The sequence below is a fragment of the Pseudochaenichthys georgianus genome, chromosome 17 (genome assembly GCF_902827115.2).
Source record: "Pseudochaenichthys georgianus chromosome 17, fPseGeo1.2, whole genome shotgun sequence".
NCBI lineage: Eukaryota > Metazoa > Chordata > Actinopteri > Perciformes > Channichthyidae > Pseudochaenichthys > Pseudochaenichthys georgianus.
In genome coordinates, this window is record NC_047519.1 from 23,053,450 (window position 1) to 23,072,268 (window position 18,819).

The window sequence follows — 18,819 nt, forward strand, 5'->3', positions numbered from 1 at the left end:
AGTTCTGGATCTTATTAAACAGTCAATTATTCTTATTTAATTTCCTGCACATGGAGAGTTTATAATTGTCAATAAGCTTATTTCAGTTTGTATTATTAGCGAGGATATTGCTATAAATCAACGACAAGGTGAAGGTGACTTATTGCTATTCAGAAAAAACATCAACTTCACATTTATTTTTTCTTAATTACAGGTTAGCATTGTTGCTTTTTATTAACACCAATGGAGCGGGTTATATGTGTGAGATCTATTTAGCCATGAATCGGAAATTCCAGCAATTTCTGCAGAAGGCATGATTCTATACATTTATTTGATTGTACACTATATTTTATTCTGTATATCTTTTGGAACAGGGCATACCCTTCAAGAAACATTTGAGGTTTGTGAATGTACTGTATGCGTGTGAGAATAAGTGAGTCAGATCATTAATTACAGCTGCTGTGATAATATGAGGTGAAAGTGAATAGGAATATTTCATACATTTTACTCTAATTATTATATAGCTGCTGCAATAACAAGCAACAGCACCCATTATAATATTGCTGTTAGAAACACAATTCATTTTATTTTGGAACAAGGACAGCCTTTGTTAAATCATCTGGATCTAAATAATTGAACTCCACTTTATCCACACCTACTCACTCCTGCTTTTGGGGATGATTACATGCTTAAGACTATGGATTTGATGTAAGAGTGGCTCTATAGTTCATAGTTGCTAATATGTTTATAGTCGCAACTTATTTCAAATTATTTCTATTGTCACTTTTAGTCCGGTTCTGAATGTAGTCTATACATCTATGTATAAATGGACTATGCACAATGAACACGACTAAGTGAAGACTTCTGATTTTGAAGTCTTTGTCATGCTGTTTTTTGAAAAAAATATATATTATATAATATTTTCACTTAAAACGGACATATCTTGTTAAATATAGGCTCCTATCCCTTACCCTGGTTATGGAAAATACATTCTTGTTTAAAGGGGACCTATCATGCAAAATGCACTTTGTGATGTCTTTTACACATAAATATGTGTCCCCGGGGAACTCACGTAGCATCAGAAAATAAAACCCTCTCTCTTTTCCTCCGTACCCAAATCTTTTAAAAACAGGGGTACAACGAGCGGATATAGATTTGCTGCCAATCTGACGTCAAATCGGCAGCGGACCCACAGAAAATAGCTATCAGAAACAATGCCTGACGTGTTTTGGATGTAATCTCGTCTTTGTTTACATTAGCAAGCCTCGCTAACACTAAGAGCTAACCTGTACTGTAAAGCACATGTGTTTAAAAAGCAGGAAATACAAAAAGGAACTCCCCTTGTGATACACCCGCAAGAGAAAAAGCATTTGAGCTCCATACTGTTTCAGAAATAATCTTTGATGTGGTTTAGAACAGGATGGCGTTTTATCACAGCAGAATTGAACTTTATCTCCGGTAGAATTCTGATCAGGCATTAGCTCCGCCTCCTCTTTTTTTTCAAGCTAAGGACCCAACATCCGCGTTTCTCTAACAGGGCTGCAAAAGAGGGGTATGAGCAGTCAACCCAGTCTCACGACATTTCGTGTTATAGACACGAAATTAATTTAACCTATTGATTCGTGTTCACCAACACGATTTTCAATTTTTTTTCGTGTCACACAGAATGATTTTAAAATGATGATTTTAGTATGTTCCGTGCCTGCACCACGTCTTTTTGTCCGGTCGGGTCTTGAAATACTAGAAGCTGCGTGGTTCATAAAAACATTTTCTTACTCAATATCTTACCCTAAACCTAACCCTATCCATTTTATTTTTAATTTGCCGTCCGTGAGGAAAATAAATGGGGCAAAGAGCCTCAGAAGACTGAAATCTGTATTTTTTAAATATTTTTTTCCTTCTAATTTGTTATTATTTGGTGCAGGCACGAAACATACTAACAGACATATATTGCTTCTAAAATCGTTCTGTGTCAGAATACTGAAATCTGTATTTTTTTTATCTGTTTTTCCTTCTAATCTGTTATTTACATTGCTTTTAAAATCGTTCTGTGTGACACGAAAAAAAATGGTGAAATCGTGTTGGTGAACACGAATCAATAGATTAATTTTATGACTATAACACGAAATGCTGTGAGACTGTGTTGGAGCAGTATGAGGCATGGCTACAATGGGTGAACTGTTTAGTATTTTAAGCAAAAAACTTCACAGACATGTTTTGTATAAGTATGGCCTACAATATATTTTTCCATTATAGCATGATAGGTCCACTTTAAACAACCTGATCTCACCAGAATGCGTGACTCCACCACGACTCCTTAACACCACAATGCGTGGTGGAGTCACCAACTTTGTTACATTTGTGTGTCGGCACCACGCAAACAACCCCAATGTAAAGTGAATGAGGCTCCTTTGTCGTGGTGCACACACGCATTTCTACAACGTGCATTGTGTGTAATGCAACTGTTAATTTTATTAAATTAGTTTGTTTTTAAGGAAGGCCAGAGCTTCAGCTGTGTCAAATAGATTGTTCCCTTCAGTTAACGTTATTTAAAAGATAATGATCATGTCTTGTATTACGAGCGTCCATTCCCATTGGATAACGGAGAATTTTACACCCGGAAGTAAGTAGCCTATTCCCCTTACTGTCGATTGATTTTACAGTGATATCTGCACTACTCATCGACTAAAAAAACCAAATTGTCCTTGTTAATTACACAACATTGATTGGTTTGAATTGTGTACAATGCTTTTGTATTTTCCCCCTTCGATTCGGAGAAACAAATATATTTTCGGAGTTTTTGGACGGCAGAAGACACTACACTACCCAGAATCCTCAGCTATCGTTTGGGACTACACCATGTGCTTAGCTTGACAAACCCCGTGATCAGTCCTCAACCTCTGTGATTGGATGCGCGACGTTTACACAGAGCGTCCAAAAGGACTTTGAAATGGAATGAAACCCATCGACGGCACACTATTCAAAACAGGAATCGAACGTGTCCTACCCCCTCCCCCCCTTAGGTCACAGGCTCCTCCAACAGTGCTACGCAATAAAACAGATGCACAGAAAAAATAGTGAAATAGTGCAATAAGAGTCTATATACAAGTGATTGGAATATGATATATTAGATAAATAATTTCTAAGTAGCAGCCAGATGAATGTTATTTCTAAGTTCAGGTGTTTAATAGTCTTCTGGCCTGTGGGATGAAGCTGTCTCTGTGTCTGGTGGTTTTAGTCCGAATGCTGTGGTACCGCCTGCCAGACTGCAGCAGACAGAACCGTTTGTGGCTGGGGTGATGGTGGTCTTTTATAATCCTGAGGGCTTTCTTTAAGGTTAACCTGGTATTTGTAATCCATTACATTTATTTTAGTTACTTTACAGATTTGGATTAATGATGTGAAATATAAACAACCCTTAAATCAGACTTTAGTTACACCTGAATGAAATGCAGTGAAGGTGATTGTCAAGTGCCAACAATCAGGCGAGATATTTGATAGTTGGTGCTTGAGAAGACTAAATATTTATCTGCAGATCCGTTTAAAGCATATTCATTACTCGTTATTCTCTAATAGTTCATTAAAGACTGTATATAATTGCTATTTTGCACATCCCTTTCAAGATTTCAAGATTTTCTAAGGTTTATTGACATATCATATACACAACAGTGTAGTTATGCAATGAATGAACAACTTGGGTCACAGGCTCCTCAACAGTGCATTACAAGACATCTATCAATATGTGTGTATACTTCCACCATTACACTGTCGTATTCTGCACATTTCTTTAATTAAAGCCTTAAGGCACTAAACTGTTTTACTCTAGATATCATTTGAGTATCTTCTTGATATTTTCTATTCTATATTTATATAATTGACCTTCTACTTTCCCACTATTTTGTATGTACTCTTAATATTTGAATGTTTTCATAAAATATAACACATTCAAAAGTGCGTTACAAAAATGAAAGACATTAAGAAAAAGGCATTTTAAACAGTCATTAAAAAGCAACACAATCTTCCTGCATTGCAATTACTCTAAACGTGTAATAACGTGCTTTAACCAGTAGGTGGTTTGGGTTAAAAGCATAGGTTAAAAGGCTGTCAAGTTTACAGTGTTAACAAAATAAAATATACTGCTGTTTCCGGTTTAGTTTACGACGAATATTATTTTGTTATTGTTTTGATATTTGTAACACAAAAGCGATGGAAAAAACCCATAGCAACACAGAAAAGATGGTCTTAACATGACCCAGTCGTCTAGTAGTTAATAAAAAACAATAATATCAAAACAAAATATTACTACTAACTTTATTGTGAAATTAAAACAGAACGGTAAAAGAATAGTTTCCGGTGTATTCTGATGCCCGATCTCTGTAGATAAATAAAGAACTAAGACAGATGTGTAATATTTAATGCAGCCAAACCATTTATTACAATGCATTCATGTGATGACTATCAAAGAGTAAAGCAAGCACTGCTGAATAAAGTATGATTTATCTTTTACGAAACGTTTTTATTCATATGGAATGCAGTTGGAGGTCAACCAATCAAAGAGCTTGAGGGCTGATCACGGGGTTCATGGTGTAGTCCCAAACGATAGCTGAGGATTCTGGGTAGTGTAGTGTCTTCTGCCGTCCAAAAACTCCGAAAAAATATTTGTTTCTCCGAATCGAAGGGGGAAAATACAAAAGCATTGCACACAATTCAAACCAATCAATGTTGTGTAATTAACAAGGACAATTTGGTGTTTTTTAGTCGATGAGTAGTGCAGATATCACTGTAAAATCAATCGACAGTAAGGAGAATAGGCTACTTACTTCCGGGTGTAAAATTCTCCGTTATCCAATGGGAATGGACGCTCGTAATACAAGACATGATCATTATCTTTTAAATAACGTTAACTGAAGGGAACAATCTATTTGACACAGCTGAAGCTCTGGCCTTCCTTAAAAACAAACTAATTTAATAAAATTAACAGTTGCATTACACACAATGCACGTTGTAGAAATGCGTGTGTGCACCACGACAAAGGAGCCTCATTCACTTTACATTGGGGTTGTTTGCGTGGTACCGACACGCAAATGTAACAAAGTTCGTGACTCCACCACGCATTGTGGTGTTAAGGAGTCGTGGTGGAGTCACGCATTCTGGTGAGATCAGGTTGACTTTAAATATTTAAGAGATCAGGTTATTGCAGAAGGAGAACATATATCTCTGAGCAGTACTAACATATATGTATGGGTCAGCATCCTGTTTGGAACATTTTAAAATACATAACGCGATACAACAATAAACCATGAATATGTTTAATGTTTACAGATTATTACCATACTGGGAAAAACTATTGCTGAATCTCAAAATAAAACAAACTTTTATTTACAAAGTAACCAAGTGTAAAAGCTTCCATCAGTAAACTACTGTATAAGGAACACTGCACACAAGGGGAAACATTAACATAACTTTAAAATGGTTCCAAACAGCCCAGTTCCCCACTGGTATATTTGAAGCAAATTGGTTCAGAGGGCTATTTATTCTAATATGGGCACTGAATGCATAGTGTCAACATCAGGATTACGCTCAAACAAGACAGATGGAAATCTCCCTCATATTCCCAAATGCAAAGGGCTCAGAGTTAAATCTGCCACTTTATGATATCTACATTTAATTATAATGTCTTTGATCTTGCCTGTGGAATGGAGCTGTTAATTTACCATCCACAAATGTTGTCAGAGTCTATCAGAGTGACATTCCCCTTCTAAAACCAACAAGAAACAACTTATACTTCTATCTTTGATAAAGTTGTGCTTACATAAATGTCTCCGACCTTCTCATTTTCCCCTTAACATAACATTTAGTTTGATGCTCAAATGATTTCTATTACAAAAAGCATTCCAAGTGAATACAGTATCTTTGTACACAATACAGAATGGATAACGCAGTGATGCACGCAGTCCATAACATTTCAAAAAGCTAAGCAGCGTTAGATTTTCTTTCTCCAAGGTCATAAATACTTACTGTTCAAAAAAATGCATCAACAACCATTTAACTGTGTGTGTGTGTGTGGATAATCGCTTTAATAATCACACAGGACATGTAGTCACATGACGCCGATGACCTAATCTTTTATTCTCAAGGAAAATGTACGCTAGAGGGGGTAGGACCAGAACATATTTTTTAAGCTTCTTCTTGCCCCTGTTGAACATGACAGAGACTATTTGAGAATTTTATTTTATTTTTTGTACCTTGAAAGTTTTTTTTTCTCTCTGTTATAATTATTATTATGAGAAAAAAAATATATATTGTTACTATTGTTGTATGTTTTGTTTCTAACATGTTCAATACAATGATAAAAAAGGGCAGCTATTAAACAGCACACGTGGAAGTGGGGCTCCTCTGCAGGAGGCAGACTATTTAAGGTATCAGGTGACACTTTCATTCGGTCCACCTGGGACTTGTTTGCGTGTGTTGGCGGTGGATAGCAATGTAAACAAACAGTCACAAAACAAGGCATTATTTGTAATAGTTATATCTCTTTTAAAGTAGAAGACCATCTGACTGGATCACATGTATTCCTCTTTAATTATATTAACGGCACTACAATTTAATTGAACTGAAAATCGTTGTTTTATGAGCCATTGTGATGACAAATACAAATCACACACTATCATGCATGGAAAATACTGGAACGTCTCCATGTTCAGAAAAGAGAATTATGCTTAAAAGAGAGATATCATATCCTCTTGGCAGCATATTTGAACTGCTGTATAAATATTTGAAACTCTGGACGACTGGTTCACCATTTTCCTCTGAGAAAAGTTCTCCACAGGATTCTCTATCAGTGCGTTATGAAAGCCCTATGTTTGAAGGGGACGACATGTTTGTATTTCTTACTCATCCTGTATCAAAGAATATCACAGATGCAAGAGGCGATTGTGGCCAGTCTTTTTATCGATTTAACAAAAACAATCAAATTGACACAGCCATGACTTCTAGTTAAATTCAGTGTGGCTAAAATGAAAAGCTTTGTTAAAATATGCAAGCATGCGAAAGTCAACTTCATTCATTTCAATACAGACACGTACAATTTCCAAGACTTAACTTAATTGGATCCTCAAATCGCATAAAGGCCAGTAATATCACAATTTACATCCTATAGTATGAAACAGAACACATTGAACAATTTTCTAGATGAACAGGAAAGAAGGAAAAGTTTGAGGTTTTTACAAAACCAACAATGAATGAACATGAATGACAATTATCATGAGTTATTTAACAGTCGTGAATTATTTTATACACATGTTAACAATGTTTGGATAAAATGAGGTGTGATCCATTATTTTCGATAATAATAAAATATAGACTTTAGTTTTTGGTGCCTTTTTGACTTGCTCTGACTTTGCCCATACAATAACACCATTTATAATTCCCACCTTTTGGAGGCAATTACACGGCTGCCCTAATCTCATCAGTTAGGGAGACAGTCAGAGAGACAGCTGTTGGACTGTTTCATTCTTATCTCCTGCACTCGCTCCCTTTTCCTCTCAGTCTTTCTCTCCTCCCTTCTCCTCCATCTTCCTCAGGCTGGGCGGCTGGCACGCTCGTGACAGCAAGTCCTTGGCTCCATCTCACACTGGCTCCCCCCTTCATAGCACAAAGCGCATGCTGACAATTACTAGAGCTGTGTCTGCAGCTCTGCACTCACTCCTTGTTTTGACATTATTTGTCCTTCCTCCATTCCTTCTTGTTTACAGTAAGAGCAGGTGGTCAATTTAAGTAATCTGCTCTGTGACCGAAATTGGACAAGAAGCAAACAAGTGCGTTAGATTTAAATCTGCATCCCAAGTGGGCACTCTATTAAAATCAATACCGGCTCATCTCCATATATGAAGCTCTGGCTGCTGAGGTAAAGCATTTGTCCTATCTCAGTTCTCTGAACTACATGACGAAGCATACTGTATGTTTACCAAATGCTTGTGTGACCTGCACATTAAAAATGTTTTCTAACACAAACATAGCTTCCAATAGAATCAGCTTTTGCCATCACCTTTGTGTACTGAACTAAATAATTTCTGAGCCTATTTTATCTGTCTGACTGATGGATCTCTGGCCGTGAACGGTCTAGCCTATGAGAGGTGTGTCTGACATTTTTATTTTGGATGACAGATGCAATCTGTCCCTGTATCAGCTGACAGATCAATCTATATATCATTACTCTTTTTAAACAGTCATCATGGCTAAGATAAGGCTTCCTAATACATTTGGTCCCTGTGATATCGTGTATAGCTACTTTATTAAAGTACCCCTTGAATATAATGTAGCAGCAAGTATCTAATGGTACAACTTTAAACATGTAATTATTTTTCACACCCTTATATGTTTACTCTTCATTTTCATCTCATCCATACCCTCTGAATCTTTCTCCCCCGCTCTCTCTCTCTCTCTTTGCTATTATTCGCTTATTTTCCAGGGCAGAGCTAAAGCAGGCTTTGCTAGTGTGATTTACTTTCTATTAGGGGATTAAAAATCAATTATGCAGGAAGCCATGCGTAGGCGTGATTATAGCTGCGCATGACGGCGCCATTCATCACAGGACCACTCATCTCTACAGCCGTTAGTTACACAACACACACCAGGACAGCCATCTTTTACCATGAACTCTGCCCTCATCTTTTACACATTGTGTTGATGGAGTGGCTCCACCGCAATACGTTTACAGATTTAAAAAAAAAAAAATCCTTTGTTGGGCATAGTGAAAAAGGTGAGAATATAAAGTGCTCCAAAATGCATGTTTTATCTACGATACCAACTATTGGAATTACAATTCGGATTGAAGAGATTTTAACATTCACTCCAGTTGAATGTAGGTAATTATAACAATTGAAACTGTACTGAAATGGCATCAATAACCTTAATACTTGTGGATATTGACCTCTATAGTTGACAAGTGATTTTGACCTCAGAGACCATTTGTATTTATCGTCAGGATCAGATACCTATATGTAGATGGTACAATTAACTAAAATAAACCACTTGAGCATGGAGAATCATTCTTGTACATTGTATCTGTGATAACATATACTTGACGTCTGAATCTCACTATGAAGTCAAGTCAATTCCATTTTCTTCCATTTCTTCTTCATACATGTATAAGGTCACAAGGCTATACCTCATTCCACCAACGTACAAGTGAGTCACTACTACAGTAGCCCTTTGACAGATATAGACTTGTTGCAGTTCCTTATCCGTAGTGAGGGTTGGAGGACAGGGATGCTAGTTTCATGTGAGTGGATATGGGCAGTGGTTACTGTGTGTTTGGAAGAGTTATGCAGTGCTTTATCTTTATTAGCGTCCTCTCTTCTTGCGACTAATCATAATTGACTTTATCAGATTATCCCCAATCCCGATGTTTTCATTTCAATATTGGACTTGGTCAGCAGTCTACACAACCACAGGACAACATAGTGGATCTCTTGTGAACTTTTCTCTGTTTCTTTAGAACAGTTCTGGACTATGAAGATCACATGGAGGCACTGTGCGCTCTGTGTGGTACTTTTCAAAGAGACTACGGTTTTTCAGACTTCTCATCTGTGGTGGCTAGCTTTTCAGCTAGTGTGCTGGGCAGAGAACATCACTGCTGGGGATGCAGGCAGGAAAAACAAGCCGGTGATAAAGGCTTTCTTTGTTGCATTGCTGAGTCTAAACACCCCAGAGGCCTCAGCACAGGAGAGGAGGACTAAACCCAACTCCATTTTAGACTCCCTCTCTCGTCTTGCCCCTTCTATCATGCGCTGACACAGATACAGAGAATCTTCTGCCTTGTCCCTTCGAGGTGCACCAGAGGAACACAGATTCTTATTTGTGCTGGCTAACATCAGACTTCTTTCTGTTCAAATGGATGTTGCCTCAGCCACCTTGGAGAGAGCCCAAGCAGGAGGCAGCCATGTGCTGGTCTAATATGCTACCACATCCCACTCTCTGCTTTCTCTAGTGTTTTCTATAAACACAGCGTTATTTGCTTTTAATCTGGACCTATTTCAGTTAATTCCATCTGATGAAATTCTGCATATGAAATGTTCCCAAAAAACAGTGCTTTAATCTGGCCTATGGGTAAATGCCCATGTAGACACTGAATTTGCTTGAGTTCAAGTATTTTGTTCAAGAATAAAAGTTACTTTACTTAACTCTTCAACTCTTGAATAAGTCTTTGTCACTGTAGTTCAACATACACAATACAGTATATGAGTCTGCCATGCAACAAAGCACAATTGAGAAGTGTTCACTCTTTCTTTTAAAGCTTGCTTGTTCTCAGTGTTGTAACAGTAAACCTTGATCTTTTTCTCAAACGTTGCCATGTTAGGTCCTTACATGGATGGAATTGGGCCTGGAAATTCTTCAAATAAATCCTTTATTTAAGGAATTTAAATTTATTTGCAAACTGTGAGTATGCTACTTTTGTCTCCCCCTGTCTTTGTTGTTTTTTTTTCTTTTCCAAATACTTATTGTCACATTGCAAAACAAGTATAATTTTAGTTCACTTTGCATATACAATTCTATATAGGTTGAATGATAATTAAAACAAATTTTAAAATGATCTCTCCTGTATATTCTATTTGTTTTTCCATCTTTGTTTTTGCTTATAAATACAGCCACAAATCAATTTTTCAACAAATTGACTTAAAAAAACCACTATGCTCTTTGAGGGAGCTCTCAAAGAGCGGTCCCTAATTAAAACATAAATGAACATTAAACAACCATTGTAAAAATAGATGCAAGAATTAGGTCAAGTTATGGAGGCAACTGTGTGAGCATATAAGAGTGAGTGTCAGGTGATACTGGGAGCTATGCGCCCACAATTCAGTTTCATCTTTGGGGGTGCTGGACATTTGCCAGGAGCAGGGGGCAAATGTTTTGAGTTCTCATTCATAACACTCCGTTCGATGTCTCACTATGGGATGCGCTTCATCGCGGAGCAAACAGAAGCATCAATCTCATTACGCCAATCCTGATTGGCTGGTGATCTTGACGTCAACGTCAGGGGAAATCACCCCCTATAAGTAGCCTGCGCCACAACGCATGCGTCATTCAAACACCTCTTCTCGCTTCAGAGCACATCTCTAATGGTAGCCGGGCTAGCTAAACAGTCCACAGACTGAACCAAAGCTAACTTCGGTCGACGGGCGTTAGCCGGCTACTCTTTCTGCTTCGCAAGAAGACTATAGTACTAACACACCAGTTAGTATTATAAATAATCAACCCCGCCGTTCTTCCTCTGGAATTAAGGTAAGGTTTTTATTTTCAAGCTAGCAACACACCCGTTGCTAGCTTGTTTTCCCTCACTGCCGACACCACGGTAGCGAGGACGTTTTTTCTTTTCTCTTCTCACGGAGGAGAAAAGGATTAAAAGAATATTACCACACCAGGTAATATTCTTTGAGAAAAAAGACCCACACCGTCCTTTTTTCTCCGGATTAAAGACAGGTTGGTAACACTTTTTTCTCGACGTATCTGTTACGAGCGGGTCCTCTCCACGCCACGCGGCGAACGAGATGGACGGCTCTCTCCCTCACACCAGAGGAGTCAGGGACTCGGAGGCTCGACTCTGTGGCTGCGGGTTGAAGGTATCAGGCACAGACTCACACCAGGTCTGCTCGTACTGCCTCGGGCTGGAACACGCCCAGGAGGCTATTGACAACCCCGGCTCGTGCGGGCATTGTGCCCGCTTCACCATGAAGAGCCTCCGCCGACGGTTAGCATGACAAGCTAGCTTGTCGGGACAGGATCCCCTCATGTCCATTGATTTGCCGGCTGGCAATCAAGACGCGGGGGCGTCCGCCGCAGAGACTGAGCCCCTCACCATTTCGGTCTGGGGCTCATCAACAGTGGCAGCCGCGGAACCGGAATCCCGCGCCATGTCAGGCCGGGACCCGGTGGCGGCAAGAGATGCGGGAACGGGGCCCCACGCTCTACCAAGCTGGGGCTCCCGGCTGGACCTCACCATGGTTTCACCCGCGGAGGATGTCCTAGAATTGGATTACATGGAGGACGAAGAGGATGCCTCTGAGTTCCTCCTGTCTGATTCGGATGAGCAAGAAGACGACATCTTCATGTCATCAGCTCAGGCTGCAAAGCCGGGAGCGATGGCTGCTCTCCCGGGCGATAGCACACCAGCTTCGCCCTGTCTAAGCATGGACCTGCAGGCCGTGTGTCAGAGCGCCGCGTCCAGGCTAGACATCCCGTGGCCCGAAATGGCCAAGGAGACCTCCAGGTCCCGTTACGAGGGGAAACATTTTCCCCAAACAACGAGGACGAAGATGCAACTCCTTCCGGTCTTCCCGGAGATGTTGGATGAGGTGTCGGTCTCGTGGAGAGACCGGCCCTTTAGCAACAAGGCCCACATCCAGGGTGCCTCCTCCCTAGACTGTGACGGTATGGAGAGGCTCGGCCTGCTCCGCATACCGCCTATGGAAACGCTGGTGGCAACCCACCTACTACCGAGGATGGGCCCGTCACCAAGCAGGAACCCCACACTGCCAGCGAAGGCGGACCGATTCCAGTCGGCCATGACTGAACGGTCCTACAGAGCCGCAGCGCTGTCCGCCAGGGCTCTGAACGTTTCCTCACTGCTAACTGCATACCTAGCTCTGTGAGGATCTGTCGAGCAATCCTGGACCGGCCACTCTGGACGAGATGGCTGCGGTCACAGACATTTGTCTACGTGTCCAACGCTGCGCCGTCCAGGCCACGGGCAAGGCAATGGGGATTATGGTGGTGCAGGAAAGAGCTAGATGGCTCAACCTCACCAACCTCCCAGACCGGGAAAAGGAGGATGTGCTTGACATGCCCATCGTTCCCGAGGGGATTTTCGGCTCCGCTCTCGCCTCCATGCAGAGGAGATGCGAGTCGAAAAAGAAGGAAGACGAGGCCCTCCACCTCTGCCTCCCTCGAAGGGTCCAGCTGCTGTGAAGGCAGCGGCTGGACCCTTCGCCCAAGCTGCTCCGAACCCTGCTCGGTTTAAAATACCGAAACAGCAGAGGTCGCAGCCCGCCCGAGTCCCCAGCCCAGGCAGGAGACGAAGGCGAGTTGGCCTAGAAAGTCTCCGGTTCCGGCTGCAGCCCAGGCGCAGCCAACCCAGACTTTCGACCAGCAGTCGAGGAAGAAAAAGCGAGCGGCAGTGCCGGCTGGAGCTGTAAGGGCACCTCCGCCACGTGCATGCGCAGTGCCGGCCGGAGCCGTAAGCGTGACATCTCAGCTGGCTCTAAGGAGCATACAGCAGGAGATACTCACGACATCTGCCTGGGCTTCTCAAAACAGTTATACTTTATCTGTTTTCACAAGCCCAGAGAGAGTCAACCCATATTCTGGAGAGAGAGGTTCTCTCTCTCCTCGAAAGAAGGGTTTTATCTATAATGCCCACCGAGCAGAGTCAGATTACGGGGAAAGATGTCCTCGTAAAGCACCCACTCAACATGGGTCTCATAATAAAACTAAACCCCGCGCGCCACGCCGTGCGGAGAGTATTGGTTATTATGTAATGCGTAGTGGCACTACACCCGAATTTTCTAGTGTGGGACGCGCCTACGGGTGCTGTCTTTTCACGGAAGGTGGTCACCACGGACGCAGGTCAGACAGGCTGATAGGGAATTTACGAAGGTCGCCCGGTGAGAGGTCCCTAGAGCAGAGACCTCCAGCGGGCACACGTAAACTACCCAGAGCTTTTAGCGGTGTTCCCCAACCTAAAACGCTTCCTGCCTTCTCTCAGATGACACCATGTCCTCGTGAGGACAGACAACACGATATCGTGTATGAACCGCCAAGGGAGGTTGCGTTGTCTCCAGTCACACACACTGGCACACAAACTGATCCCTTGAAGCGGCAGACGTCTCCTCTCTCTGAGAACGACACAGGTACCGGGAGTGATGCACCTCGGGACAGAATTACTGTCCCAAGGTGCACCACTCTATGCAGACTGGACTCCTCATCCAAGGATCGGGAGTCCGCTGTGGGTGCGTTACGGCGGAGCCGCGTTAAGTCTGTTTGCAAAAAGAGAAAATGCTCAATGACAGCTGTTCTCTTTAATGCACGATTTAAAGAGCTTACGAAATGAAGGACAATACTGTTCTTATTACGATAATATATATACTATTATTAATGGGAAATCATGTCATTCATGACAATATGCCCGCAGTATTTATAAATCGTGGTTTATTACAACTTTCCATGCTCACTTCCGATGTTACACGACCGCTCCGAACAAAACAGCTTTCGCTGGTTAGTGACGTCACGCACGTCACGAGTAGAACACCTGTTGAATAATACACTACCTCTGTGGCTGATGTCGGACTCTGGAGACAGAATCGAGTGACAGACAAGACTCATTTGGCGGAGATCCGATGCGGCAACAGAACACAGACTGGTATACATTTGACTTTAATTCATAGAGATTCTCAATAAATAGTAAATCAATAATAATACATCGTAATGTAGCAGGCAAACTTGGCTCAGGCAACAGAACAGAGACTGGTATATACATTTGACTAAAATTCAGAGATTCTCAAAAAATAGTAAATAAATAATAATGACTCTGCTGAAATAACCAGTTTAGATACATATAGCTGGTCAGGCTGTTGTAAATTGACCAGCCAGTATATATTAGGCTGGAATGGTTGGCTGGAGAGGGGTTTTGGACACTTCAGCTGGCCAGGATGGCTGGTTTATCCATCTATCACCAGCTTATGTTTAATAATAGTATTAAATATACCCTGCTGGGAGCTTACCAGGATTCCAGGTGACCAGCATACATTAAATACTGGTATGATTATTTAAACAAGAGAACATAAATATATTACAAAGATTCATTGTGTCATGTATTCTGGTATCTACAAAATAAAGACATTGTATAGTGTTCATAATAGTATTTTAATTTAATAAATAGCTAGTTAATATAATAAAATACACAGTAACAATACAATAATTATACAAATAAAAACCAACCTGCAAATCAACCTACACATCAAAATAAATATATTATCTAAAACCGGTGCATTTGATTTAAAATAAAAGTAATACATAGAATTCAATATTTAAATGGTAACAAAAACCGTAACACTATGTATGATAAGAACAAGGCAACAAAGAAAGTGTTTGTTGTTTTTCCTTGTTCATGTCTATAATGTTTCCCGTTGTGTAGCGTCCAGCCTTTCCCAATCTGGCCTGCACTTCTGTCTGTTGAAGCCACTTCTTGAAGCAAACTGAAAAGAAATGTACAGATATACACTGTAAGTACACTGTAAAAAGAAAACTTAATATTTACGTTAACATTTGGGCTGCTGTGGTTGCCAGAACCGTTAAAGTATAATACATTACAAATTACAGTTGGTTGGCATAGAGTCTAGACGTTACAGTCAACAATTGCTTATGGTGAATTACAATGGCAAAAACAAATAGAGCTAGTGTACACGGTACAGCTGTATTATCTGGGAAATAGAAGAATCGGATCAGGATTCGGTATTGGCAGACAATCAATATCAAATGAATCGGATCATTATTAGCATCTGATCACCTTTGTCGACTTGCAGCCTAAATACAAAGATAACTCCACTCCTCTCCTACCACTCTTACCTCTAATAAGCCTTGGTAGAACTAGTGTCCGAGTCATAGGGTCCAGAGGCCTGTACTACGAAGCCGGTTCAACCTAACCTGGATATGTTTGAGTTAGCCGGTTGGCCTAATCCAAAACATACGCGCTCTCGCTAAACGGTCCTACGACGCGGGTTATCAAGTGGATCGCTCAAGCCAGCCGTGTCCTATCTAGTTATGTGCGCGTTCACATGAAAGGGGTGGTATCTGGAGCATTCGACCAATCACAAACATGGAGAAGCGTACTGACAGCGCAGCGTCATACTTCCTGAATGAAAAGTGCACTTTAATACTAGTCAAATATGAAGAAGTTAAACTTTAAACATCCATGACTTAAACACTTTATCCAGGATCAAAGCCACATAGCTGCACCTGCAAGGTGAACACAGCTGGGAACAGAACAAGTGTTTGAATGCGTACATTAACAGGTTTATGATATCACTGCCCCGTCTAACACACCGTCTGACTTTCATTACATTTGACTCGAGTGTTTCCTCAACTTAATGTGTTGCTTAAAATAATACTTCTGCATCCAGTATGTGACACTGTGAGTGCTGCACGGCCAGATACGGCTCAGCTGACTCAGATCAGGAGATATGTGATACATTATGAAGTGATGTGCCGCGGACTGTACTTAATGTTACTCTGATCCGGTTACTGATGTTGTGGCCGATATTTAAGTAAGCTTTCTTAACGCTAATGTTATAATAGTCAGATTGCTCTGAAGATGGGAGGTGATATTCTATTAATGTTCACACAGTCAGTGATTTTTGCCGGCCGTCTTTCCTGCGACGGCAGCTTTTCTGTATTTCCTTTCTCCTGTAATATGACTTGATCGCTTTAAACTCCGCACACTGAGCTCTGATTGGTCAGCAGGCAGTGCTTTCACTGAGTTGAGCTCTTAGCCTGCAACCTAACCTGCTCCGGGGCAGTTTAGCCATTCAGCATAAGTTACCATGGAGATCTAGCCCGCTAAAAAGAGAACCAGCTTCGTAGGACCGGAAAGCCGGAGTTTTCCCTGAAGTTAGCCGCGAAGAGAACATCCTGCTTCGTAGTACAGGCCTCAGGACTGACTGAAGACATGTGGAACAGAGGACAGGCATGGTTCCATGTACAGGAAACTGGAACTTTGAACAGGTGTTTTCATCTTTTCTGCCTGAAGATTCACAAGTTCTTGATCAGGTTTTTGATGTGGGCTGGCATGATCCTTTCTGCAGCGATAAATAAAGAAAACAAAGATTTTTTTTTTTAATAATGGTAATGATGGTAACAACAATAATATTAGTATAATTATGTATATAGCACTTAAACAATTGCAAAGTGATTCTCACAACAAAAATAAAGAACAAAACAATATCAACAATAAAAAAACAAATTATTACAGGAATGTTGAGACAAATAAATGTTTTTTCAGTCTTTACAATGCTTTACAATGCAATGTCGGAAATGACCTTCCAAAGGCTAAATTCAAACTCAATACCATAAATAACTAGGTACCAAAGTGCTTTACCTGATAGAACACGCTCCACACGGAGCAGCAACCATCCGGCTCGGCCTTTTGCTGCATATCATCTCCTCCCTCTATCTCTCTCTCTCTGGTGTTAGGTTCCAGTAGATCTCTACTATCCAATAAAACAGAAATTCCCCAAAAAAATCATATTAAAAAAGTTAAAAACAATGACTGGCTGTTGGCATTGAAATGGATTAGAATCTCACCTTTTTCCTGGATGTCAGGAAGGCCATGGAGTCGTTCCCTTCAAGTCCGCAACCAGTCATAGGAGTTCAAATGCAAAGCCTGAATGATGACAAGAGCGAGAGACATACATTTTACAATTATATTTTTAATTCATACCAGAGCAGTGTGTACAGGCCCTGTACGACATGCAAAGAACAGATCAAATCCCCTGACAGACTCACACACTTTGGTGATGTCCTCATCTGATAATGTTTCATTTTTTAGCAGCAAAGTAACATGTATATGTCAGACCCAACTCATTTACAGTATGTTTTGCATCTCCTCAACAATGGTCTGTATAGTTGAGTAGAAAAAAACTGTCCCTACAATTTCAGGTAGATTAACACACATTTGTAAGAAAAGTTTACAATGAAGCACAAAATCCCTCTTTGTATTAAGCGAGCTGCCACAGAAAGTGCAGCTTAACATGCTAACCTTTGGTGAGCTACAGTAAAGCTAACTTCATGCTCAACACAAAACCTTTAACGTGCATTACATTGACGATTTTAAACACAACTTAACTTTCTCTACTTGTAAGATAACGTTTAGTTAACTTACCCTTAAATAACTACATCACGTTTTTCAGTGGAAACACAAACTGCAGAAAACGTTAGCTGCTAACTGTTGTTAGCTAAGACAGCTAGCTCTTAAGGGAAGTAACATAGCCTCATGGCAAACGTAAGGTTGAGTTAACGTAACGTTGTAAGAAAGCAAAACGAACTTTCGAGAAAGCGTTTACTCTCTCTCCTTAGCGGGCATTGTTGATTGTTCGAAACACGATCTCTTGATGTGCTGCCCCACACATCGTCGGTTTCATCGACCCCGGGTTACCTGGTCTAGCAAACGTACGCCTCGTACGACGCACTTGTTTTGTCCATATACGCAACATTTGATCATTTTTTGGCCACAAAAACATCCCATAACCAGATGATGAGACGGCCCCACATCCCCATACAACATATCGCTTGCCAATTATTCTTGGCGTCTTATTGCTGTGCATCCTTTGTCGTAATATTTGGCCCTTCAATGCATTCAAACGGGACTGAGCTCAGCTGTGTTCCACTCATGACGTCACCACCGGAAATGGCCGAAGTTGATGTTTCCGGAGCAACGAACGATTGTTACTAACTGACAACTTTTGTATGCTGTTATAATCGTGATTTATTAAAAATAGATCAATAATAAAAAAATCATATGGCACATTCCACAATACAAATGCAACCTCTATCATATACTAAGCCCACTAACAGGTGCTAAAAGCATTTCGTAAGCTCTTTAAACACACTGTTAGGCGGGACACACTCGTACACGATCGACCTCCGGGTCCTCTGTACGCGTTCCCACCCCTGGCTCTGTTACCCCCAACTCTGGCCAGAGTGAAGGAGCAACGCCACACACTTACTCTGATGTTTCCGCCCTAGCCCGCAACGTACGGGCTGGCGGAGATATATCAGCTGTTGTGCGGG

General features: G+C 41.0%; 1 long non-coding RNA gene across 2 annotated transcripts; it reads right to left on the reverse strand.

Moving 5' to 3' along the window:
- Positions 1-16,576: 16,576 nt before the first annotated feature.
- On the reverse strand, positions 16,577-17,590 carry LOC139435569 (uncharacterized). 2 transcript variants are annotated; one of them, XR_011644802.1, is made up of 3 exons: positions 17,335-17,590; positions 17,129-17,237; positions 16,577-16,829 (listed from the first exon to the last, which is right to left on the reverse strand). It is a non-coding gene; the product is annotated as an uncharacterized lncRNA (long non-coding RNA). The 2 variants fall into 2 exon arrangements; XR_011644801.1 differs by having other exon boundaries at positions 17,129-17,240.
- Positions 17,591-18,819: the final 1,229 nt, after the last annotated feature.